This window comes from Ischnura elegans, chromosome 6 (genome assembly GCF_921293095.1).
Source record: "Ischnura elegans chromosome 6, ioIscEleg1.1, whole genome shotgun sequence".
NCBI classification, from domain to species: domain Eukaryota; kingdom Metazoa; phylum Arthropoda; class Insecta; order Odonata; family Coenagrionidae; genus Ischnura; species Ischnura elegans.
Window position 1 is genome coordinate 94,989,458 of NC_060251.1, and position 22,913 is coordinate 95,012,370.

At 38.3% G+C, this 22,913-nt stretch overlaps 1 protein-coding gene across 2 annotated transcripts in view; it reads left to right on the forward strand.

The window, feature by feature from the left end:
• LOC124161207 (cadherin-87A-like) overlaps nt 1-22,913 on the forward strand; it is a 1,373,415-nt gene that overhangs the window by 863,053 nt on the left and 487,449 nt on the right. For both annotated transcript variants that reach the window (XM_046537469.1, XM_046537470.1), the window contains one exon: nt 15,701-15,884. The gene's annotated coding sequence lies outside the window, so the exon portion shown is untranslated. The remainder of the gene's footprint in view (nt 1-15,700; nt 15,885-22,913) is intronic.

A 22,913-nucleotide genomic window follows, 5' to 3' on the forward strand; every position in this document is an offset into this window, starting at 1 on the left:
TTGAAAAATTGGACATTTTAAAAGATCACATTATGCGTTTGGTATGCGAGGTCGGGGATGGATGAGAATAGTATCCATAGATAAAATGAATTGGAGTAGGATTTAATGTGAGATGAAGAGAGAAGTCCAACGATGAAGGGAAACTGCCAGACTTCTACTTCGTAAATTCACCATGGAAACTTACCTTAATTGGCAGAACGCTTTAAGGAATAACTCAGAAAACTAATTTCTGCCAAAAACCTATTGCTATCAATATTTAAATATAATTAATATTGATCTAGTGAATTGTGTCCCATCATTGTATAATTTAAATAGCATTTTGATCATGCTAAGAGGAGTGCCACTTCTATATAAAAACGTTGAATTGAAAGAATTAAACGTATCGTTAAGCTTCTCATTTTTTTCCTGTGAATACAGTTTATTATATGCACACAATACTATACTATATTGCCGTTAAAATATGATGTAATTCTGTATCTAATGTATATGGAGGAAATTGAATAGGAATCTTTGATAGAATGATAGGTTGTAGGCCTTATTGTAAACCGAAGAGGGAGTTCCAAGTTGGAAAGGAAGACAAGCCGGGGTACTTTGAAAAATGCTCCATGTAGAAGACCTACGTTATCTGTTAGAATACTTCAATAATAACCATAAAATAATATAGATATGATACGTTTCAATATCTGTCGTCGTGCATCAGGCTTAGGAATAAAATGCCATCAGAATTGTGACCGAATTTCCCTCAGAGCGATAGTAGTGACGTAGACATTGGCATGACACCCCCACGTCCCCCCCATACTTATCCGTCGCAATTGGCATGCCATGGCTGTAATAGCATATTAGGGAGGTAGTCAGGTGATTTGTGGGTCGTTTAAAGGGACGAGGCTGTCATTCTTTACTTATAAAACCATCGCATTCCGCCCTCTCAGTCTTCCTTATTTTAGGAAATTTGGGGGATCCTCTGTCGCAATTGAAGGGATGAAGAGGAAATGTTACGGGGTTTTTTCTCCGTGGATGTTTGAAGAGGGGGTGGGTGAAAGAGAGAGAGAGGAAAGGGAAATGAAATGTATTGGGCTGCGTGGTGGTTTTGGTAGCAGCTGCGGTCATATCACCAATGACGTCGTAAAAAATATGTGCGTGAGGAAGTCATCTTGCTATTCCCTCTCTTCTCCAATTCCCCCTCTCTCCTACCCAAACGCATTGGCAGTTATACAGGCGTTAGAGAGTGACACATATATTTTTCTCTTTTCCCTTTCCAGTTGGTGCTGTAGATATTGCATTCCTCGTAAGAAATTTTATTTTGGTCATTGTCGTTGCAACACGAAGTAATGACAAATTCTTCTTCCAATAAGCAAAAGAATTTACACATAATATGTAAATTTTGGCCGTGATGTTTTTGCATGAATTATTCCACGCTGTAAAATAGTTTCTTTTATTCATATTGAAGTGTTTAACACTACTTCCTCCCCACATTTGGGACTTAAGTTTTCATTCAAAGGGCTATAGAAATTGCAATACCCGAAAGAAATTTTCTTTTGGTGATCATCATTTAGTTAAAAAATATAGTTATAGTAAATTAATCTTCCAAAAAAACAAAAGTATTCATACATAATATGCTTATTTTGGATAAAATGAATTTATTGTGTGATTATAAATATGCGATTTGCATAATATGCATTTTTAATGAAGTAATCCACTCTGTACAACTGTTTCCTTTATTCATATTGCCACCTTTCAACATCACTTTCTCTCCATATTTCTGACTCCTGTTTTCATTCAAAGAGCTGTAGAAATTGCAAAGCCCCATTATTGATTAAAAATTATTCATCCAATGAGAAAATGGATTCATACGATATATGCATAATTGGAAGTTGCCTTACTATGCATTGGACCTAGTTTTTGGGTACTTATTGGTTAATACTCATACATTGCTCAAATATATATCAAGATACGGGACAATCATAAAAACATGGTGTAAGGGTGTGTAATTATAACCATTTTTATTGAATATACGGAGCCATGGGCCTCTACACCTAGTAGTCAGTGCCGATTAAACATAATGTGTCCGCGTATTTCTTTAGGAACATTGCTGCTTCTTACGTAATGCTTATGTGTGAACAATTGTTCATAATCCCATTGACTGCCTTACGCAATGCCTTTGCCTTGTAACTCAAGAAACTCAGTCGCCCCAATCATACTGATTCTTAATTTATTATTTTTTTATTGCGTTTACATTAATTATATCGTAATAATTAACCAAATGTATCGCAGAATGATATTTTTGGGTAAGACTCGGATGATATCATAGCTCTGAGCGGAAATGTGTCGAAGCTAGTTTCTGGAGGATTAAAGTTATCTCCCATTTTTTCTTATATAATTAAACAGTTTCTTCAATATTTGGATGCTTTAAATTTGTAAAATCGCGTTTCCCGTTCGAGAATTCGTCCGAAAGTTACTGAATAATCCGAAAATATAGTTCCGGTATTCTTTTCTTGGAAAATTTTCCGAAAATTTTCAGGTAGGTCAAGTTTATTTATTTTATTTTCTCTGTTTCATCTTCGAATTATCTAACTTTATTGTGAAGGAGGAAAGCACTCCGCCTTATAATTCGAATTATGTTTTTTAGTTCTTTTATCTGGAGTACCTAGGACTAATAAAGAACCTAATTCGTAGTGAAGCAAGACCGTGACTCTCTTTATAATGCACTTCCACGACTCGTTTTATTCATTATTATAGCGGAACGACGGCGAGTTTCGTCGCTTTTAAATTAAGCTGCCATGTTCATGATGCATCTTTCTCGGGAAGTTTATGAGGATAATAACTCGTCGAGAACACCCACTCTTCCCTGAAACGTTCGCCTAATATACGCTCGCGCGAGCTCTTTCCCAGGTACATCTCGAGAATAGCACGCGTGGCCCAAGAAGTTGGCCTCCCTTCTTTCCTGGCCAAGGAAACAAAGGCAGCCTCTTTTTCTCACATTTTTGTTTCGTTCCCGAAATTCCCTACTCTCCTTCGTGTCCCTATATTTCCTCTTCCTGTATGCCGTTATTTACCTTCCTTATTACTACAACCTCGTGGTGGTTCAAGTTTACACGCCCACTAGAAATCATTAGGAGGAAAAAGTAGATGAGGTGTATGAACAGCTCGAGGAAATAATTCCAGAAACCCCGGGTAAGAAAGAGCTAGTAGTGATGGGGGACTGGAACGCCTCAGTCGGGGAGCAGAGGGATGCTGAAAACTGTGTTAGAGGGTAGAATGTTAGGTAAACGAGGGAGGGGAAGGAAGAGAATAGGTTTTTTTTATAGATTGAAATGGAGTAGGCCTTTCACTGAATTGAAGAAGGCAGTGCTGGAAGGAAAGGGAGGCTCCGAGATTCTTTGGTACTCCATAGAAACCTACCTTAAATTTGTAGAATGCTATTAAAAATTACTGCAAACCCCTCTGATTAAATTAGACATAGCAATTTTTTCCACTTAAGTTATTTGGCTATTTCGGAAGCAGAATAACTAGAGATGGGAGAAGCCAGAAAGAAATAATCAGCAGAATATCCCAGGGGAAGAGAGCATTCCACCAATAGGAAGATCAACTTACAGCGGCAAATTTACCGTGCATTTCTTATTTCTCGGAACACCACTGGTTGTAATATGCAATGCAAAGTTTTCCGTTCAAGCTATTTGATTGTTTGAGAAGAAGGATAGTTAGCGATGGGAGAAGCGAGAATAAATTATCAGCAGAGTAGTCGAGGCGAAGAGATCATTCTACGAAAAAAAAATCTACTTACAGCGAGAAATTCAAACATAGGAAGGAAACAATCGATCTGAACTTACATTTCGAATATTCTTCTTCAGGGTGGTGAGGTATGGACAATGATATCAGCGGAGAAATCAAGGGTACAGGCCTTTGAACTGTGGTGCTAAAGAAGAATGAGGAGGATCAAGTGGATCGATCGAGTTAGTAATGAGAAAGTTTCAAGAAAAGTAGGAGAGAAGAAACTTTGATAAGAACACCGAAAAACCTTATCGGCCATATGTTGAGACGTGATGGCCTGATGGAGACAACCGTCTAGGGAAACAGGCGAATCCGCCACCGCCGAGGCCAGCACACCATTTTTATTGGAGATTGCCGTCATATCCGCCACATTTCGTGCATTTTTTCCGTCAAATCCGTACATTTTTTATGTGTCACTGGACCATAAAATCTAATGCCGATAGATATTCGTGGAAGTAGCGTGTGTATACCGGATACTTTATTTTCTCTTTGCTCATTGGCGACCATTCGTCATATAATTCATTAAATCAGCCTTTCAAATAAAAAGAGTAGGAAAAGTCATACTTTTTGATGTATTCATTTGCACAGCGTTTATTCATCCCAAGCGTGAGGAAAAGTGAATTTTCTTCGCGTCACGCAAGATTTCCATCGGTGGTAACTGAGATCCTGCACTTCATAACTTAGAAAAACTTTGGCGTTTGCTATCTTTTATAACAAGCGGTCGCTAACTCAAGCTGTAAATGAAAGTAGCGAATTTTACCTAAGAACGTTACATTATCTCCTTTCAGATAGCCCGTATCAGCAGTAGCTAACCCTCAGCGACGTAAAAAACCGGAATATACGGCTGGGACTAGTCATCCTTTCTCATTCAAATTTTCCTCACCCTTTCCCCTTCCTTCGCTTTCTCGCAGTCTCCGCTTTGTACTTTTCTAACTTCTATGTGTACTTCCTCTCATAAACTTCTTTCTCCCTCAAAGAAAGCATTCCCTTTTTTTATTCACCGTCTCACTCCTACTTCGCCCGATATCGTAGACAACTCCCGCTTCGCCCTTGGCCTGACGCCCTTATAAATATATGTCTCCCTGGGGGTCAAGTGCTTGCACACTTTGGCCCAAAACGAGACGACTTAAATGCAAAGGCGTCTCACGATGGCTTCTATTTCCCTTCTTTCTTTTTTCCCTCCGTACTATCCAGCTTCATTCGGCTCCCCGCTTTTTGCGGTTCTCCCAATTCCTTCCTCCTTCTATTTCCGCCCTTATATCTCGGTTCTAGTGGATGCGTTTGTCAAGTGCTACGACGAGTATGACACATGTGAGTCTCAAGAACACCAAAGTTATTCGGTTTTGTAAATCATCACTAGCTCTGAATGTGATACTCAAGATAGAACAGTTACAGCAAATTAACTCTTTGGGCTTTACAGTAGAGGAATGGCAGTACAGCGGATACAGCAGTAAGGGCATCAGGATTAGAACTTCATCCAAGAATGAGGGTATCATGAAAAGGAAGAAAATTGTGAGAAGAACGTCACGTAAAAGTTTACAGAAAAGGCTTTTGAAGAATCTGATCAGGAGTAGCGCTTTACGGTTCGGAAACGTGGACAATTGAGAAGAATGAGGAGAAAAGACTGGAGGCGTTCGAGATGTGAATTTGGAGAAGAATAGAAAAGGTGAAGTGGACGGAGAGGTGGAGGATCGACGAAGTGCTGGGCATGGTGGGTGAGGAGAGACAGCTTTTAGATGAGATATGGAGACAAGGTATGAAAGGAGCAAGTAATAAGGATAGGGATAGGATTTTGAAAACAATATTTGAGTTAAAAGAAAATAAATTCCCCAAGGCCGTACTCTTTGCTGGGCAAAAAGGCGGTAATTTGGAAGGATGACAGTGGGACGATACCTTTTTCCTAGTTTTTATATTTTTTGTCTATTTATTTGTTGTGAGTGGGTCACTGGCGTAAGGTTCGCAAACCTGAGTGCGTGTGTGATTGAGACCTACGCGGAAATTTGTTCCTTAGAACAAATCTGCTATGTAAGTGAGCTTGCGTGATTGTTTGTTTCATTGTGTTTGAGCATTATTTTTGTGCATCACCCCACTGCCACCCTTCCAAACCCCCCCCCTTTTTGCCCAGCAAAGACTACGGTCTTGGGGAATTTATTTTCTTTCAACTGTTTAACGGCCGTACGTCGTTCAATTTCCTATGCAACGTTAGAGGGTAGAATGCTGGGTAAACGAGGAAGAAGGAAGAAAATAGGGTTCATAGATGAAATATAGTAGGCCTAATTGTAGATAGACGAGAGTTGGTAGTTCAAGTTGGGAGGGGAGACAGGCAGAGATAATTTTGGAAATGCCCCATGCAAAATTACCAATACAGGTTGAATACATAGTAGAAAAATAAACTTTTTTATTGATAATCGTATGGCGAGAGGCAAAGACGTTCCTAAGTTCTGGAAAATTGAGCGTGGTTAAATAAAGTTTACCAAAGACATGTAAAAACATGGGGAAGTCTATGAAAGGAGGGGAGACTGCCAGAATACTTCTTAAATACCCCGTGAAATCTACCGTATTTGGATGAATACTCTGTTTCTCCTCCGTATCTCATCTAGGTTTCTATTTCAGCGAGCGTATAGGATTCGATACAGAAAGACTTAGTCCGTGAACTGAATAAAATACTAAGGAAGGCTGCTCGTTTCGTCAAAAACTTCTACGGGCGTACAGACAGCGTTACGCAGATGTTAAGTGAATTAGGATGGGAGCCGCTGGAGACTCGGAGGCTGCGCGCTTGGCTATTGCTTGAACAATTGAGAATGGACATCTTTAAGAGCGACACGGAGAACATAATATTAGAGCCACACCATATTTCCAGGTCCTATAGAAACGATAAATTAAGAGAGATGTTTTGCCGAAACGATAGATATGGGAATTCTTTTTTCCCCCGAACCATAAAGGACTTTAATAAATGCTAGTCCCAACTTCGTTAGAGCACTTCACTTTTTATGCGTAGACGGCTGGTGTCCTAACACCCCCTGCCACACGCCTTTTAGTCGGCTCGCGGGGTATTATGTAGATGTAGGTGCTGCCTCTCCTCTCGTACCCCTTCCTGAGTGTCTATTTTGTATACTTAAATAATAATTTTGTCTCTTCTATTCCTCTCTCCACTTCTATTTTTTTCCATAGGTTGCCATAGCTGTTCCTCTTTTGTATACGAGCCGAGCTTTCATCTCTCCGCTCACCTTTTCTTTTATCCTCACTCTCGTGCGTGTGGGAAGAAAGAGGCAATAAAAATGATGGCCTGCCATCCGTCTGTCTCATTTTCCAAGGACGCATGTGCCCATCATTTACCCTTTTGACCCCCTGCTGTACCCCGTTTCCCGTTTATTAAGTCGCCAGTTGAAGTAGGCTCTTTGGTAATATGAAAATGGAACGTAGGATCTCTCTGAGCAGGTTTTCGAGCGAAAAATATTTTCCACAAACCTCAAGTGTGTTTTGAAGGGGTCCAAGCTTGGGAAAAGTTTGCGGAACTCGAGCGTGACATATTTTGTTTTTAGCGCAAATTTGGAAGTTTAGGGAATGGTGAACTTAGTCACAATTTAATCGCCATACCATCATGGGGGAGTGTGGTAGCCTAGTGGGTTGAGGGTTTGGCCGCTGATGGAGGGGTGCCGGGATAAAATCCCAGGTGAAGCCCTTTCTATATCTCCAAAAAAATTCTCCGAGTGCGAGGTTACCCTGAAAAAGTATCCGGCCACTCTATCCTTCATGTGTGATATTTACACGCCAGCTGCCTAGTGTGGGATGAACTCTACCCTAACTTTTCCTAACCAATCTTCGGGTTGTATCACTTAATAAGATTCTTAAACAAGAGATCGAGGTTGCCTACTGGATATAGCTCTTGTTTGCTGATCGAATAGTCCCGGATTCAAATCAAAATCACAACAAATAAAATCCTCGAAGAGAGAAATAGTCTAAGGAAGGCATTCTGCCTCCTCCCCCCTACTCTGAGAGTGTAGGGTTCACATGATGCTGCAGATAATAGGGTAGTTTCCTTCATCAAAGAAAACGAAAGGCATTGATTGCGATTCGTTACCCACCATTAGTGTATTCATAATACACAAATTATTTGGTTTTTGAAATACCGGTTTAGACGAATGGCAAGGGTCCAATTTTATTTTCATTTGAAAAAGGCCAGATTGGCGCCCATGCGATTCCACTCCACGCGACGTCACAGGGACCTAGTTTCTACACGAGAGGATAGGAGTTATGCATCGTCTGAGGTTACCAATGCATGCATGAGGCACAAAGCTCAGGGAAACATGTCTTAATAATCACCTATTAAAACTGGCTAAGGTCGGTAAGTTTTCTTCGTTTGATAAGGTATTAATAAACCTTTTTTAAGCCAAGCGCTACCAGCCAGCAAGGTACTCAGCTACCCGCTAGCATCCTGCGTCCTATCAGCGCTCAGAGCCTCGATCAAGGTCACCTCACAAGGCGGGAGGGGGAACCAGAAATGCGTCGCACGGACTTTTTCCCATCATTCCTACTTACGCGTCGCGTTTTCGCGCGCTTGAAATTTTTCACTTTTCATTTAATCGCGAAAAATAGATATCGTCATTTAAAAATCTAAAAGCGCGAAATACGTACTCCAGGAGTAATAATCTTTCGATTTAAGCAATAAAAAAATAATAGGAAACCACCCTATTGTCGGTCAAGCTCTACCCTTGAGTACTGCTGTGCATACTTATACCTTGTGCTAACAGACATAGAAAGTACGTGAATTTTTCTCTGACTCCCAAGACGAGCACACAATATTATGAAGTGGAGAATAAAACTCAATACGTCTTGAGGAAAATTCGCGTTCTTGCCATGTGATTTCCTTTTCCGGCCCTCATTAGAATCCATTTTTGCTTAAATATCCCGCCTTCACCTTTTTATTGCGTGCATCGTCAAATATTTTGAGACATACAGTAAGTATTATTGCCACTACAATTACTAATGATTTTTGTCGTATGCATACAATAATAAATTAAAATAGAGTACCATCTTGTAAAGAACATCATTAGATCGATAAGAAAAAAAATATTTGCTGGTATATTGCCAATCATTCACATCGCATTTCTTATAAATAAATTTTGTGCAGTGTACGACGTACGTACATAATTAGGTATGAGTACGACATTTTCACTCCTATGGCGTATTCGCCTTCTCTCCATTAACTTACTGAGTAGACGTAGAAGGTATATTTGAATGCCTTAGGAGTCTCATACTTATGCCTAAGTAGTAGCATATATGTACACGGATGGATCGTAAATGATTCTCGTTTTCCAAAACGGGTGGGAATTCTCTTGAGTATTTCCCCTCTATTGACGTCACACCAGCACTTCCAATTTTTATACATATACGATTTTTGCATCCCCTTTTTTCGACGCCGCAGCTGTCGACTTATCTGCATCCATTGCCTCTTTCTCTGTCGTATCGCTCAGATGTGCCTCTGAAGAGAACTCAAGACCGAAGAGCCCACAAAAAAATGAAAGACTAACCTTTTTCTCCACGAATTGTGCTTTGAGGAAAAGTGCATTTTTCCAACGACTTTTTTTTACTGCGATTTGCGGAGCGCGACAACATGTCTCTCAACAATGTCACCCTTGCAAGTGGATTTGTGAAATTTTCGGCTCGAATATAAGTTGAAGATGGCAAACCTGTCCCGTTTAGGTGCGACGTTTTAAACTTTGAGGGCGAAGGAGTGATATAACGAATTTTCTCGTCGCTAGAATTTGAAACGAAATTAGAATTTCTCATAGATCGCATTGAGAGTACAATTTCTTTTTTTCTTGTAGTTTTTCTAATTCCCTATCTGTGGTTATTTTTAATCTATCTTTCTTGATGGTTTTGAATTGTTTTATGATCAGTGAATTATTGAATGAAAATGAGTCGTGTGCGCTGTGGTGATTTTGATAAATAGCATTTCCGTCATCATATGTTTATTTCAACACGCAAATTATTTCTGAGACGCCTATTAAATTTCATTTTTCATAAGAAATAAGTTATGAGCAAAAGGAACCTTGACACGATTACTTTGTCTCATCATAATGGAAATAATAAAAAATTTTAATTCTTTAATGCTAAAATTGCAGAGTTTAACCCCAATTTTTGCTCAGCGTATAATTTTTTAAGACACCGCGTCAACTGGTATTTTTTTACAGAACTAATTTTTAGCCATCTGTTGTTAAATGAAAGTTTTTTTTTCGAAAAGAAGTTTTCATAAATCCCATTGGAACTTAAACTATCTTGTCCTTGAGTTTTATCTCCGTTGTATGCAGTACTATTTCGCTGTATTTTGCATATCTTTTTACTGAAAACCTCCCGATTTAACTTTTTATCCAACTTCTTTCCAGCCGAGCGAATGCATAATCCCGTGACGTTGAAATCCTTTTCCTACATCCTCTGTGGAACTATGTTACGAGGGGGCATTTGAGGACAATCCGTGAAGCACGAAAGCCTTTTTCGTCTGGTGTTGTTAATTTTTAATTCGATCGAAAAATCATCTGTGAGCAGAAGGAGTCCTCAGTCCCTGCTGAAAATCTTTTCTATTTTTCCTCTCTCATTGTTGGCAAAGCGCCAAGTTGTGATGCGCGAAGGTGGTAATTTCATTTTTGTTTGCCCAACCATTCATGTCCGTCGTGTTTGGATCTCCTCTGCAATATAGCCTTTCCGATTCTCCCTGAGCATTATCTGATTTCCACACCTTGGGGCTGTTGTCTTCTATCCTCGAGAATTCTACTTCTTTTTGGATGTGTCGCTTCAACCGTATCTGAGGACTTCGCACAAACAATTTTAATCATTCCCGTTCGATGCTCTCGTACTTTTTATGGAGGGACAATTTACTCCCTTTGTTCCTTCCTCTTACACTATTTTCAGGCTTAAAGATATTCATCCGTCATCATCATGGGGACTGCAAAGAGGAAGCCCAATTCCATCCCATATAAGGCTGATTCCTGTTTCCACTTCGGTCGCATTTAAATCAAGTTTCAAAAATGTCCGCGGCACGGTGTTGAGTGCAATGCGATCCACTTTTAATTTGCAGCATATTTAAAAGTTATGAATTTGATAGATAGCATCATTATATATTATAAAAGTTCGGTTCACACCCCATATTACCTTATTATTATTCCTTATGTTGTACCACATTTGGAATTTTGTTTTTTTAATCTGGACTGGGTTTGTTTATAAAAACTTGTCGTGCGAAACACCTGATTATCTTCATAAAATGGTTATATATCACCAGAGTGAAGCTTGTAGAATTAAATCGGCTAAGAGCTAGAAGACGATTTAAAAGTCCAAATTGCTGAACTACGATGTACCAATTGTCTACCTTAAACTCTGCGATAAGTGTATGGATTGAAATACCGGACGACATTATTAAATGTAACTCTTAAAATCAATTCAAAACGAAAATGTATGTTTTTTTTCTTTGAAAAATATAATTTTAATTAAATTATTGTAATGTCATATAATATTAATTTTGTAAAATATTACTATCACTTCTCCTTTGGCTTTTTACTGCCGAGACTCATTGTGCATAATGTATTATGTTCCATAGGCAATGTCCGAGGAAAAAAAATTATTATTACAGTTATTATTTCCCTGTGAAACTCGGATCACTTAGTCCGTCAGCGACTCACGAGGCGACATTCATAAACTCATTTAAATGCCTGGTGGGTGACGACACATTTAGAGGCCGACTTGAGGTGTCTCTTAAGTAATAATCATGATCATCATCATTAGTCGCCATTCCTATCAAGATTGTTTTGTCGCTGCTCTTCACCTACTTTCCATATCGGCTAATCTTTTACACCTACGTAATTCTTCTGCTTTACATCCAAGAAGAGAGGAGCAATACATACAAGAATGAAAGGAAATTACACGCTGAGTATTTCATGCTGTGGTGTTCTTCCCTTCCACCTGTCCTCTGACAATGATTTTCGTTCGACTATGTGTTTCATGATGTGTCCCATCAAATTTTTCCATCCTCTGATAACCATTTTCAAAACACATCTCTCCTAACCTTCTTTAAGCTTCCCCAATACTCTCATGATCTATTCTTCTGTTCTTCATCATCGTGCATGATTATGGGCCAATCCATTTCAAATCACTCAGGCAAGGTTGCTCGACATTTTTAATTTTCCTGATTTTTTAAAATCATTTATTGCCTACAAGTAGACAATCACAAAACGCTATTCGAAAAAAATTTTGCAAACCATACTTTTTTAATGACGATAGAAAATTTATAAAGATGGTTTCCTAAAGTTCATTTCCTGCTGAACACATTGGTTTTTAGGTTATTCTGATATCTTTTAAAATAGTTTCGAAAACAAACTTTACGCAAACCTCGTCTATCATCAAAATTTGCCCGGCCGCCCTTTTAAAAATGGCTGCCAAAAAAAGTATGGCTTGTAAATTTTTTTCGGATAGCGTTTCGTGAATGTCTACTTGTAGGGAATAAATGATAAAAAATAAGGAAAATTAAAAATCTCGAGCGACAAATTTTATCCAAATTGGGCGATTTGAAATGGAACGACCCCATCTATCTAAAGAATGCATACGTTAGATGTTGAATCTCCTATTTTTTCGCAAACAAATTAAAAGTTAAGCTGTAAGCGAAGCTGAGTTATTATTTATGATTAACTTTGTGAAAGCTACAACATATTCCTCTTTCGCATTTTAGCGTTAATTTTTTTTCTGGCGACGCTGTGTGCTTTCCTTTGCTTCGCTATCATGAATTTTCCCCCGTGACTTTCTCTCTTTCCGCTGTTGTGTCTCGCTTTTGCTCATATTTTATTATCATCCTCTTGCAAGGGGGAAGTGTCGTCGTAATTTTGAATGCCGGAGACGGTTAATAACTGGGAAAACTTGGCAGGATAATGTTAAACTGCGCGGCTGTGTCACGCTGGATGAGCCGATGATAGCAGTGAGTCCGGACTGTTTAAATGAGGAACCATTTAACTTCACTTACACCCACGTACCTACTTTACCTTACTGACTCGTTTTTTCTTCCGCTCTACGTTAAATTATCCAAATGTTACTGCATCATAACTTGCTAGGAGATTCAATGTGACGCAATATTTACTGTAGAATGCTATTTGTCATTCTTCATAATCAGAGGAGTCAAGATAAATGCTTATTAAATGTCATTTCCGTATGAAGATCATATAATTTCCTTTTGTAAGGGAACGAGTAAGTGTTGGACTTGGTGGGCTAGTAGAGGAAACTTCTAGGATTGATACGGAGGAGGCAGAGGGTTTAAATGGAATGAATGCTAATCAGGGAGGGGAAAACCGAGAGTTAAACATGTTTATTAAGACTAGTTGAATTCTTATATTAGTTTTCTTTACTATCGTGGAGGGAGGAAGCGGAGAGGACGTAGGTAATGAAAGCAAATTATTCTTATTGTGAATGAGAGTGGGAATTTCAATTTTGGAAGGGATCCACTCTCCTGGTAAACTTACCTCACCTTATTAATTGGTAATTACTTAAAAATTTTGTAAATATTCATTTCTGTTCATTGTTTCAAATTATTTTCTTCCACCGTATTAGATTAACCTGAAATTTTAGTACATGTTAATTTTTGCTAATTGGTTCAAATTATTTTCTTCTGTTAATTTTTGCATAGGAATGTTAATTTTTGTAAATTGGTTCAAATTATTTTCTTCTGTTGTATTTGATTATCTTGAAAATTTTGTATATGCTCATTTTTGATAATTGGCTCCAATAATTACTATATTTGTTAAACTGATTGCTGAGCTATGAACTGTTGATATGAAAATATTCCATCGGATGTAAAAATCTGAGAACAATAAACTATATTTTATTTAATAAGACATCATCTCTCTCTCTGCCACCTGAAAGAGCATTCATGGAAACTATTACGTTTCTGAAAATTAAGCGTACAAAATCCATTCTTATCCAATGCATATGCTTGTTTATTAATAAGATATCGTATATTACTAGGACAATTTGACCACCTCTTTGACAAAAAACTTGTACGTCTCAAATAAGTGCATGGGAAATATCTGTTATTAACTTTTTTATCTGTTTGGGCAAAGCTCGTCAGTGAGTGAAAATAGAGCTACAAACCACGCAAGTAGCCGGAATACGTATGCGTCTAAATGTTCATATGTTCAATCAGGCGCATTGAAACGAATATGTTATTTAATATCTACTAATGCTCTTTGGTAAAATTTTCTCTGCAAAGTCGAACTATTCTACGTGTAATAGCGGCAATACATAATTTTTTCGAACAGCTGAAAATACCTCTTTGTTAGGAGTAATTTCATTTCACTTTATTACAATGGGTCTTTGAGGCGAAGTAGCCACATACATTTTCTTATTTTTTTAAATTTTGTAATATTGGATATTTTTTGCACTGTAAATTATAAATAGTTTTTTATATTCCTTTGTATTTCTCTTATCTTCATATAATGAGCTTTGAGAATGAAAATTTAATTTAGGAAACGTTTATGTTGGGATTGAAACGTTTTTTTTATTTTAACGATAAAAGACCTTTTGGTAGACCTCATGAATTCATATTTAGGTAGAAACAAGAGGTGAAGAGCAAAGGAAATGTAAACAATTCTTTTCACACGACTGATTTCAATACATTTCTCATTATTCACATTCGTCTGGACATGATCATACGAAATGTATCGATACAGGTCGTGTGAATTTATGTTTTTTTTCTGGAAAATTGATGGTAACTTTGAATTCACAAATAGATAAAAGTATTGAATGGTGTGGTATGTGTTCACTATAGCTGTGTTGTTCATGAATTAATCGTTCAGCATGAACGATTCAATGGCATGAACCGAATGAATTGAATTTAAGTTTCCTCTCGATTCGTTTAAAATGAACGATATGATTGAAGATTCAAATCCGCCGAATCAAAATTGTCAAAATAAACGAATTATCTGGAATATTCAAATCCGCCAAATCCAAATAGCGAAATAAGAACGATTTGAATTCGGCTTGAATGCGCTGATGCCCACCTACCCACGAAAGGCAGTGAATTATTATTAGATCCTAATCAGCGGTAATATAGGTTAGGGTTATTAAAACGAACTTGTCACCTTCATTACTATTGATGTGACTCTTACTATGTGTGGTATCTATTTTAGTGTGATGGAAGAAAACATATGCACTGATTTCGTTGAACGTTCATTTATGATAAAAAAATTTCACGCAGTAATCAGTATTCCGCCAATATCAGTGAAATTATAATTCTTGAGGCACGGGAATTTTAAAGATGGAATTAAATTGAATTCTTCATTCTCACAATTAAAGTTTTTAATTATTGTGAAAGGGATAGTTGCATTCTATGGAAGACTTAAAAAATGTTAAAAAATGTCTGCAATTTGACGGAATGAACGTCTTAAGAGTTATTTCCGTTACGAGTATTTAAATTTCACAAAAAGTAATTGTGGACGAAGAATTTTGTAAAGAATAATATTCAGACACATTTAAGAGGTTTTATAATCTGAAAACCATTAATTAATGATGTATTAATACTGAAAAATAATCGCTGTGAATTGCAACCCGTCATAATACAATTTAATGCAGTAAGTTGACAGATTCACATGTATTAATAATTCGCATGGATTCGAGATTCAGATGGATTCGATATTCAAATGGATTCGAGATTCCCTCGGTTCATTATGAACGAATTAAAGAACCAATTCACTGCCGTGAATCGAATCCCAAGAACCGAATCCGTAAAATGAACCGAAATTCTCACCTCTCGTGTTCACTCTTAAAATTCACCCTCGCGTTTATTGCTTCATGAGATGGATTTTGTGTATGTATTAGTTATTCATTTGTCCGTGTGATTGTTGTGGAGACGGTGCGCCTCTTTATTCACATCCCACTCTCCTTTTATTTTATTTTCAAGGCGCATGCGCACTTGGATCGCTGATTTCTTCGCGAGGCAGTCAACCGTTCCCTCGCGCCGGTGCTCCGCGACGTCTTCGGTGATTGCGCGGTGACGGTCTTGTGATTAGACCGCGCTTTTCTCACGCCCTCTGCCGGTCGAGCGAGAAAGCAGGGGGTGGGAGGGAGCTCAAAAGGCGAAACCGGTAAGTGATGTCTCTCTTTTTCTCTTTTCTCCTACGATCGGGTAAAAAAATACACAAATTTCGACGGTACTATTTGATGAGACGACCAAGAATAGCTCTTAAAATATGTTTTCGAGTTTTTGAATACTTGTAGTGACCCAAAAATTTATCAAGGGATACCTCACATCCATTGATACGTATTCAGGGTTCCCACTCAACCTTGAAAAACCTTAAAACCGTGAATAAGCCGTGAATTTCGTCATCATCATCACTGGTCAACAATCCTAGGATTGGTTTGACGCAGCTCTCCACTCAGTTCTCCTATCAGCTAATCTTTTCACTCCTACGTATTTCTTCTCTTTCACATATCTCTTTACTTGTTCCATATATTTTGTTCGAGGTCTTCCTTTTCCATTCTTGCCTTCCACTTGTCCTTCGACGATTGTCTTCATCAGGCCATCATGTCTCAAGATGTGGCCTATAAGGTTGTTCCGTCTTCTTATTAAGGTTTTCATGAGGCTTCTCTTCTCTCCTACCCTTCTTAGCACTTCCTCGTTACTAACACGGTCGATCCATTTGATTTTCATCATTCTTCTGTAGCACCACATTTCAAAGGCCTCTATCCTTGCTTTCTCCGCTGCGGTCATTGTCCATGCCTCACTTCCGTATAGGAGCATACTCCAGATGTAGGTTCTTATAAATTGTTTCTTTACATCCATATTTAAGTTTCCCACTGTAAGCAGGTCTCTCTTTTGGTGGAATGCTCTCTTCGCCTGGGCTATTGTGCTGATAATTTCTTTCTTGCTTCTCCCGTCACTAGTTATCTATACCGTGATAAAACCTGGAAAAAGCCATGAATTTCGTCATAAAACCTTAAAAACCTCTCAATCTTGATTTTACGAGGGTAGAACTGCGATTGACAGATTAAAAGGATTGGATATTTCGATGATATTTCAAGGTCAGTCACGCGCAGACATGACCACGGATTTATGTGGACACGTATATTCGAAGCGTAAATATTGGTCCGTGTGTCATGATGACAGGAAATGAAACCTTAAGCCAGTGCCAAAGCCGGAAGACTCGTAACCAAAGTAACACTGGCGAAAATTCAGACACTTCTTAACCCTTCTGGCATCCTGGTCCCTCTATTTCCCCACTCGCAACTTTAGCCGGAGCTGAATTTTGCAAACGATATGTGACCTCATGAAAGATTGCACTTTCATTGCTGCGTTTACCTTCACGGTATCTGCCGCGTTTGTTAAATTTGTAGTTAACGTGCGGCCGACGATTGTTACGTGATCAATATTTCTGCCTAAAATGGTTTATCTACAAACCGTGAATTTGAAGACATTTAGACCGTGAAAACCTGGGAAAAACCGTAAATTTTATAATTTAGATTGAGTGGGAACACTGGTATTGAAGGAGGTGCTTTCCCAAACGACCCCCATCTCTAAATACGGCGCCATTTCCGCAACTTCCGGTGCGCTTTGTAAACTTTAAACCCAACCACCGGTCAAGTTCGTTTGAAAATGGCACCTCAAGTTTCTTCGGCAGAAATTGCATATGTTTGTTCAATGAGCAACTCATCATCATCATCATCACAGGTCAATAATCCTAGGATTGGTTTGACGCAGCTCTCCACTCAATTCTCCTAAAAGCTAATCTTTTCACACCTACGTATTTCTTCTCTTTCACATCCCTCTTTACTTGTTCCATATATTTTGTTCGAGGTCTTCCTTTTCCGTTCTTGCCTTCCACTTGTCCCTCGACGATTGTCTTCATCAGGCCATCATGTCTCAAGGTCTGGCCTATAAGGTTGTTCCGTCTTCTTGTTAAGGTTTTCATGAGGTTTCTCTTCTCTCCTACTCTTCTTAGGACTTCCTCGTTACTAACTCGTTCGATCCATTTGATCTTCATAATTCTTCTGTAGCGCCACATTTCGAAGGCCTCTATCCTTGCTTTCTCCACTACGGTCATTGTCCATGCCTCACTTCCGTATAGGAGCATACTCCAAATGTAGGTTCTTATAAATGGTGTATAAAATATTTCGCTCTCTTCATCGAATTCAAAATTTATCATTAGATGAATACTGGTGATCGGTTTCGACATTTAAGGTCATTCTCTGTTGCAGCTATAAAATATTTGCTCAAAAATTGGCGAACAGTCAAGCTGCAGTTAATCTGCTGAGCTGCGTCCGAGGACGTCCTTACAATTAAAAAACGGTTGAAAATAAATTTCATGTGAAGTAACAAAGGATTCACTTGCACTCATTTAAAATATAAGTTAGTAAGTGGTGGTTAAATGTTTTGCGGACCATTTAATTCATATAAATTAGCTTTTGGTTAGTCATTACACGTTTTAAAATTTCAATTTACGTTTTTCCTCTCATGCACTGATGGCGACACTTTTCTTTAGACGTAAGAATTAGGTGAATAGTAGAATAAGCATGGACAGATGGAGCCATTTAACTACTTAGGTATAATATCAGGTGAAAGTGGACGCAGCAGTAAGGGCCTTATCTAAATGTTTCTTAGAGATTAGCTGTTTGGATAAATATCCTCGTAATAGTCATATTCAGTGGATGGTACGGTGTAGTCTTGCTAATCCGAATATCCGCTTAATCCGAACGGCTGCGAGGTGAAATTTATTTTTAAAAATTAGCCTGTTGTTAGTTTAAGTACAGTTCTTTTCAGCTGCATCAGCTGTAACAGAATGAAATCAGGCACCTCAGAAGAGTATTCTTATCGTGGGGCTACCATCCGTTAAGTATTGCAGCACAGGCAAACAGAAATATCTAAGCTTCAAGGCAACCTTTTGTACAGGAACGTGTTCATTGTCACAAAAATGTACAGATGAATGATTAATAACAAAATAGAAATCATTAAATCAAAATATGTTATTGATTCTTAAATTGTTTGTCCAATCAATATCTAGCCAAGAGTTTTAAGAGGCACTTTCAATAGTTTCCTGTAAAAATAGCGAGGCTTTCAGTTTGTCACTCTTTATTGAAACACCTCGGTATGTCTACTACAGTGCATGTCGTCACTGCTTATTCCTCATCACACTCCTTGTCCCAACCCCTGAAATTTTCTTTCCCGACCCCAACTGTAACCCATAAATCGGTGCTTTGCTGGTATTAGATGCGTCGAAGATGACGATTACCCTTCGGAACCTAGGTCAGTGCATGTTCCATTACAAAAAAGTGTTTCTCTTCCATTATTATGAATATTATAGACTCGGAGGCTGCGCACTTGTCTTAGATTGGTTGAGCAATGCAGAATAGATATCTATAAGAGCGACATGGAGAATATCTTATTAGAACCCCACTACATTTTCGGGCCCGATTGAAACGATAAATTAAGAGAGGTATTTCGCCGAACCCACAGGTATGCGAATTCGATTTTCACTCGAACAAAAAAAGACTTTAATAAGTGCAAGGCGGAACTGCGTTGGAATACTTACTTTTTATTTGCTGACGACTTATATCCTAAAACTGTTACACGTTTATAGAGGCTGCTTGCGAGGTTGTAAATAGATGTATATATATGTTAGCCAATATTTTCGAATTGAATCCAATGCGTAGATTTATCTATATCTATCTCAAAACCGTTAGTTTTTCGATTCCCTTTGGTGTCGTCAAGACTAGATTACGGTAGACCGTGCACATTTCGGCATCATCAGCATTTTATTGGAAAACTCCCCTAGCTCTTAACTTGGTGAAACCTACAATCTTCAGAGGACTCCGCCTGTTGGATAGTTCTCGAAGATATGGATTATTGAATCCGACCGATTTCGGGATATTGGAGATTAAATCCGCGTCACGTGATATGAAATGGGTTTTGCCTTCTCTTTGATCTCGCCCCGGGATTTCGCTTCGTGATTGCTTCTTCTAGGACGCTGGAATTCCGCGTATTTTAGCATTTAATGACTGCGGAAAATCGCGTTTTCCTCAATATCGCTGCTGTCGAAATGTGAAATCACCTCTTTACTTTCAAATGGAATGCCAAGTTTCTACATTCAGTTCCTTCTCTCAATTCTGTTTTTCAGTATTTTCGTTCCTGGGAGATTTGAAGTTGTGATAACACACGGATTACATTGCATATTTAATTAAATATTGGGGGTATAAGTGAATAAAAGAACTACGGCCTTTAAACAGTTGAAAGAAAATTAATTCCCCAGGGCCGTACTCTTTGGTGGGCAGAGGGGGGTGAGAAGTTATAATGCTAACAAGGGGAGCAATAAACGAAAACATGATAAAACACTTATAGATTAAACAAACGCGCAGCTCACTCACGCACCTCGCGGATTTGCTCCAAGGAACAAATGTCCGCGTAGGACACACGCACTCACTCGCACAGGTTTGTGAAGCTCTCGCTTACGACAGTGACCCACTCACACAAAAGAAATATACAAAATTATAAAATTAAGAAAAACACGCTCTCACTCACGCACCTCATGGATTTGTTCCTCAAATATCGGGGGAACGAAGAAGTGCTTCTCATGGTGGGTGATGAGACGAAGCTACTTTATGAGATACGGAGTAGATAGAAGGTATGGATGGAGGGAGTACTGAGCGGGAAGGGGATGTTGAAATAAGTGTTGGAGGGTAGAAAGTTGGGTAAAGGAAGAAGAGGAAGGAAGAAATATGATTTTTTGATAGAATGAAAGGGAGAGGGCTTATTATGAATTGCAGAGTGAAGTCCATGCAGGGAGGGGATGCATAATACTTCGTAGATACTACATTCAAACCTACCACAATCTATACAATACTTTAATATTAAAATTTAATATAATTCGTTAACAATGCTTGGAGCCCGAATAGTTCTCGCAGTTTAGCAATGTGGAGGTGAAAAAATATTCCATAATAGATGAAGACACATAGGAGAGTATGTGATGATTAACTATCTCAGCCTTCCAGGTTAGGCAAGAAAACATATGTTTGTCCTCAAAGGTGAAGTAAAATTATAGACTATCTTTCTAGATTACATGATCATTATTTATTTAAAATGTTCAGTAGAATATCTCATTTTAACCAAATCAAAAAAATCATTAGATAGTGAAGAATTAGAAAACTCTTCATTTTTTTGATCTGTAATGCATTAGCCTAACTTACCCGAATAAGGTATAAACACTACGGGCCGAATTTAGAAGTTCTTGTTAAAATTTTACAGAGATACATCCGGAGAATTCATCCATGAAAGAGGACTATTTAAACTTTTCGATATTCTAAAATGCTTTGATATAGGTTGTAAATATTATAATGGTGAAGTTGCTGCTTTAAAATTTTTCCGCTAACCAGGTAATTTAAAACCGGCCTTACGTTAGCGCAACTGTAGTGAGGTCTGAAGAGGTTTCAGGATACTATCTCTTCCTATTATTACTTGTTCTTACTTATTTTTGTTAGTTTTCTTTGTATTTGTTGCAATCTTGAAGATTCCCTTATTGTCTTGGCCTGGGAATTCACAATGCTTTTTACAACTGATTCGCAGCGCAGACGCCAGACATTTTATGACTATTTGTCTTCCAGAAGCGCCTTGTGTAGACATTTTTAAAGGTCCTCATCTCTGCTTGAAGACGTCATACTCAAAAAGATGATGATTATGATGAAGATAGGATCTCAATTTCATCCGGACGCAGTAGGCTTCCTGTCAAGCTGTCTGTCACAGGGACGAAATTCGCTTTCTTATTATTTCAGAAAGAGACTTCGCGGTGTCTCCACTCCTATACATATATCCTGAATTCCAAAATGAGTCCTTTTTCGTTTCACGATTTTTTTGGCCTTGTTATCTCGTATGCCGGGCGTAAACATGAAGGACTTCCTTGCTCGTCTTTGAAATCAGACACCGTAATCCATTAAGTCGTCGAATGATCGAGCTCCAAGCTTTCCTTACTCGAATTTCTACGTATATTATGGTAATACTGAAACTTTATTCCACTCATACATAATTACAGGGTACTCTCTACAAAAACAGTGGAATGTAAGGGGAAACCATATGGATAAATACATCAAAATCGTCTGGAAGTCAAATAATTTCATCTTATTCGCTTTAAAAAAACAGATGTGGTCAAAGAGAAGCGAGCTCAATCAGATTTATAGCGCACGTTCCATAAATACTGAAGAGATTGAATTGTGAAAGTTTAACGCAGCAGATATATGAGAAATTTCATTTCTCTTTCAAAGATAAAATATCAATGTATTCCTTTCTCGTGGGACGTCCGGAGCAATGAAGACAATATAAATCTTTCAAGCGAATCTCAATATATACGGAATAAAATTTGAGTAATGAGTCCTATAGAAAAACGTCTTTTTGTTTCCGAAGTGGTTATTGACTTGCGGCGTCGCCTCTGAAATCTTCCATTGGTTTTTCTTCTGTTCTATTCTTCACCTCATCCGATATCTCTCTCCGCACTGCCATCTCTGTTATTAAATTTTTTCTGGCTCCCTAGGTCTAAAATGGCGCCACGGCACGGAAAGAAAGTAAATAACGAGTATATTCGGTGGAAAAATTAAGTGGGTTAGTCTGCTCACGGAGACAAGATAATCCAGACCCGTCCGCGAGGACAGAATGAAATGTGTGACGAAAACACCTTGGATGTATATGTTGTTCGTGGGGCCATCTCTTTTTCCGTGCTCATGGAAACCATCTCTTCTCCCAGCCTCTCCCGAGGGAAACTCAAAACGTGAATACAACAATTGATGAAACTACGCAGTGTCGAAAACCCCGGGGTATGGGTTCTTGGAGAGGGAGGAAAGGTTTCTTTCTTTGGAATTGTGCTACTTAAATGTATACCTGAATAATTGCGAATGGTGTTTGGTTTATGGATACCTGAAACTGAATAATATTCATCGTGAACGCTATTAGGTGAAACTGTCCACTCTGGTATTCAGAATGCTGGATATACCAAAAAGTCGAATGGAAATGAGATTTTTAAAAATCTTATTCTATTTGTAAAATTGGCACTGTCAATGAAAGGCACGTTTAAATTTTATTCTTCACTTTTCAGAAAATACGAGCAAACAGGAGAATACAAGCAGACATTTTTTGTTTG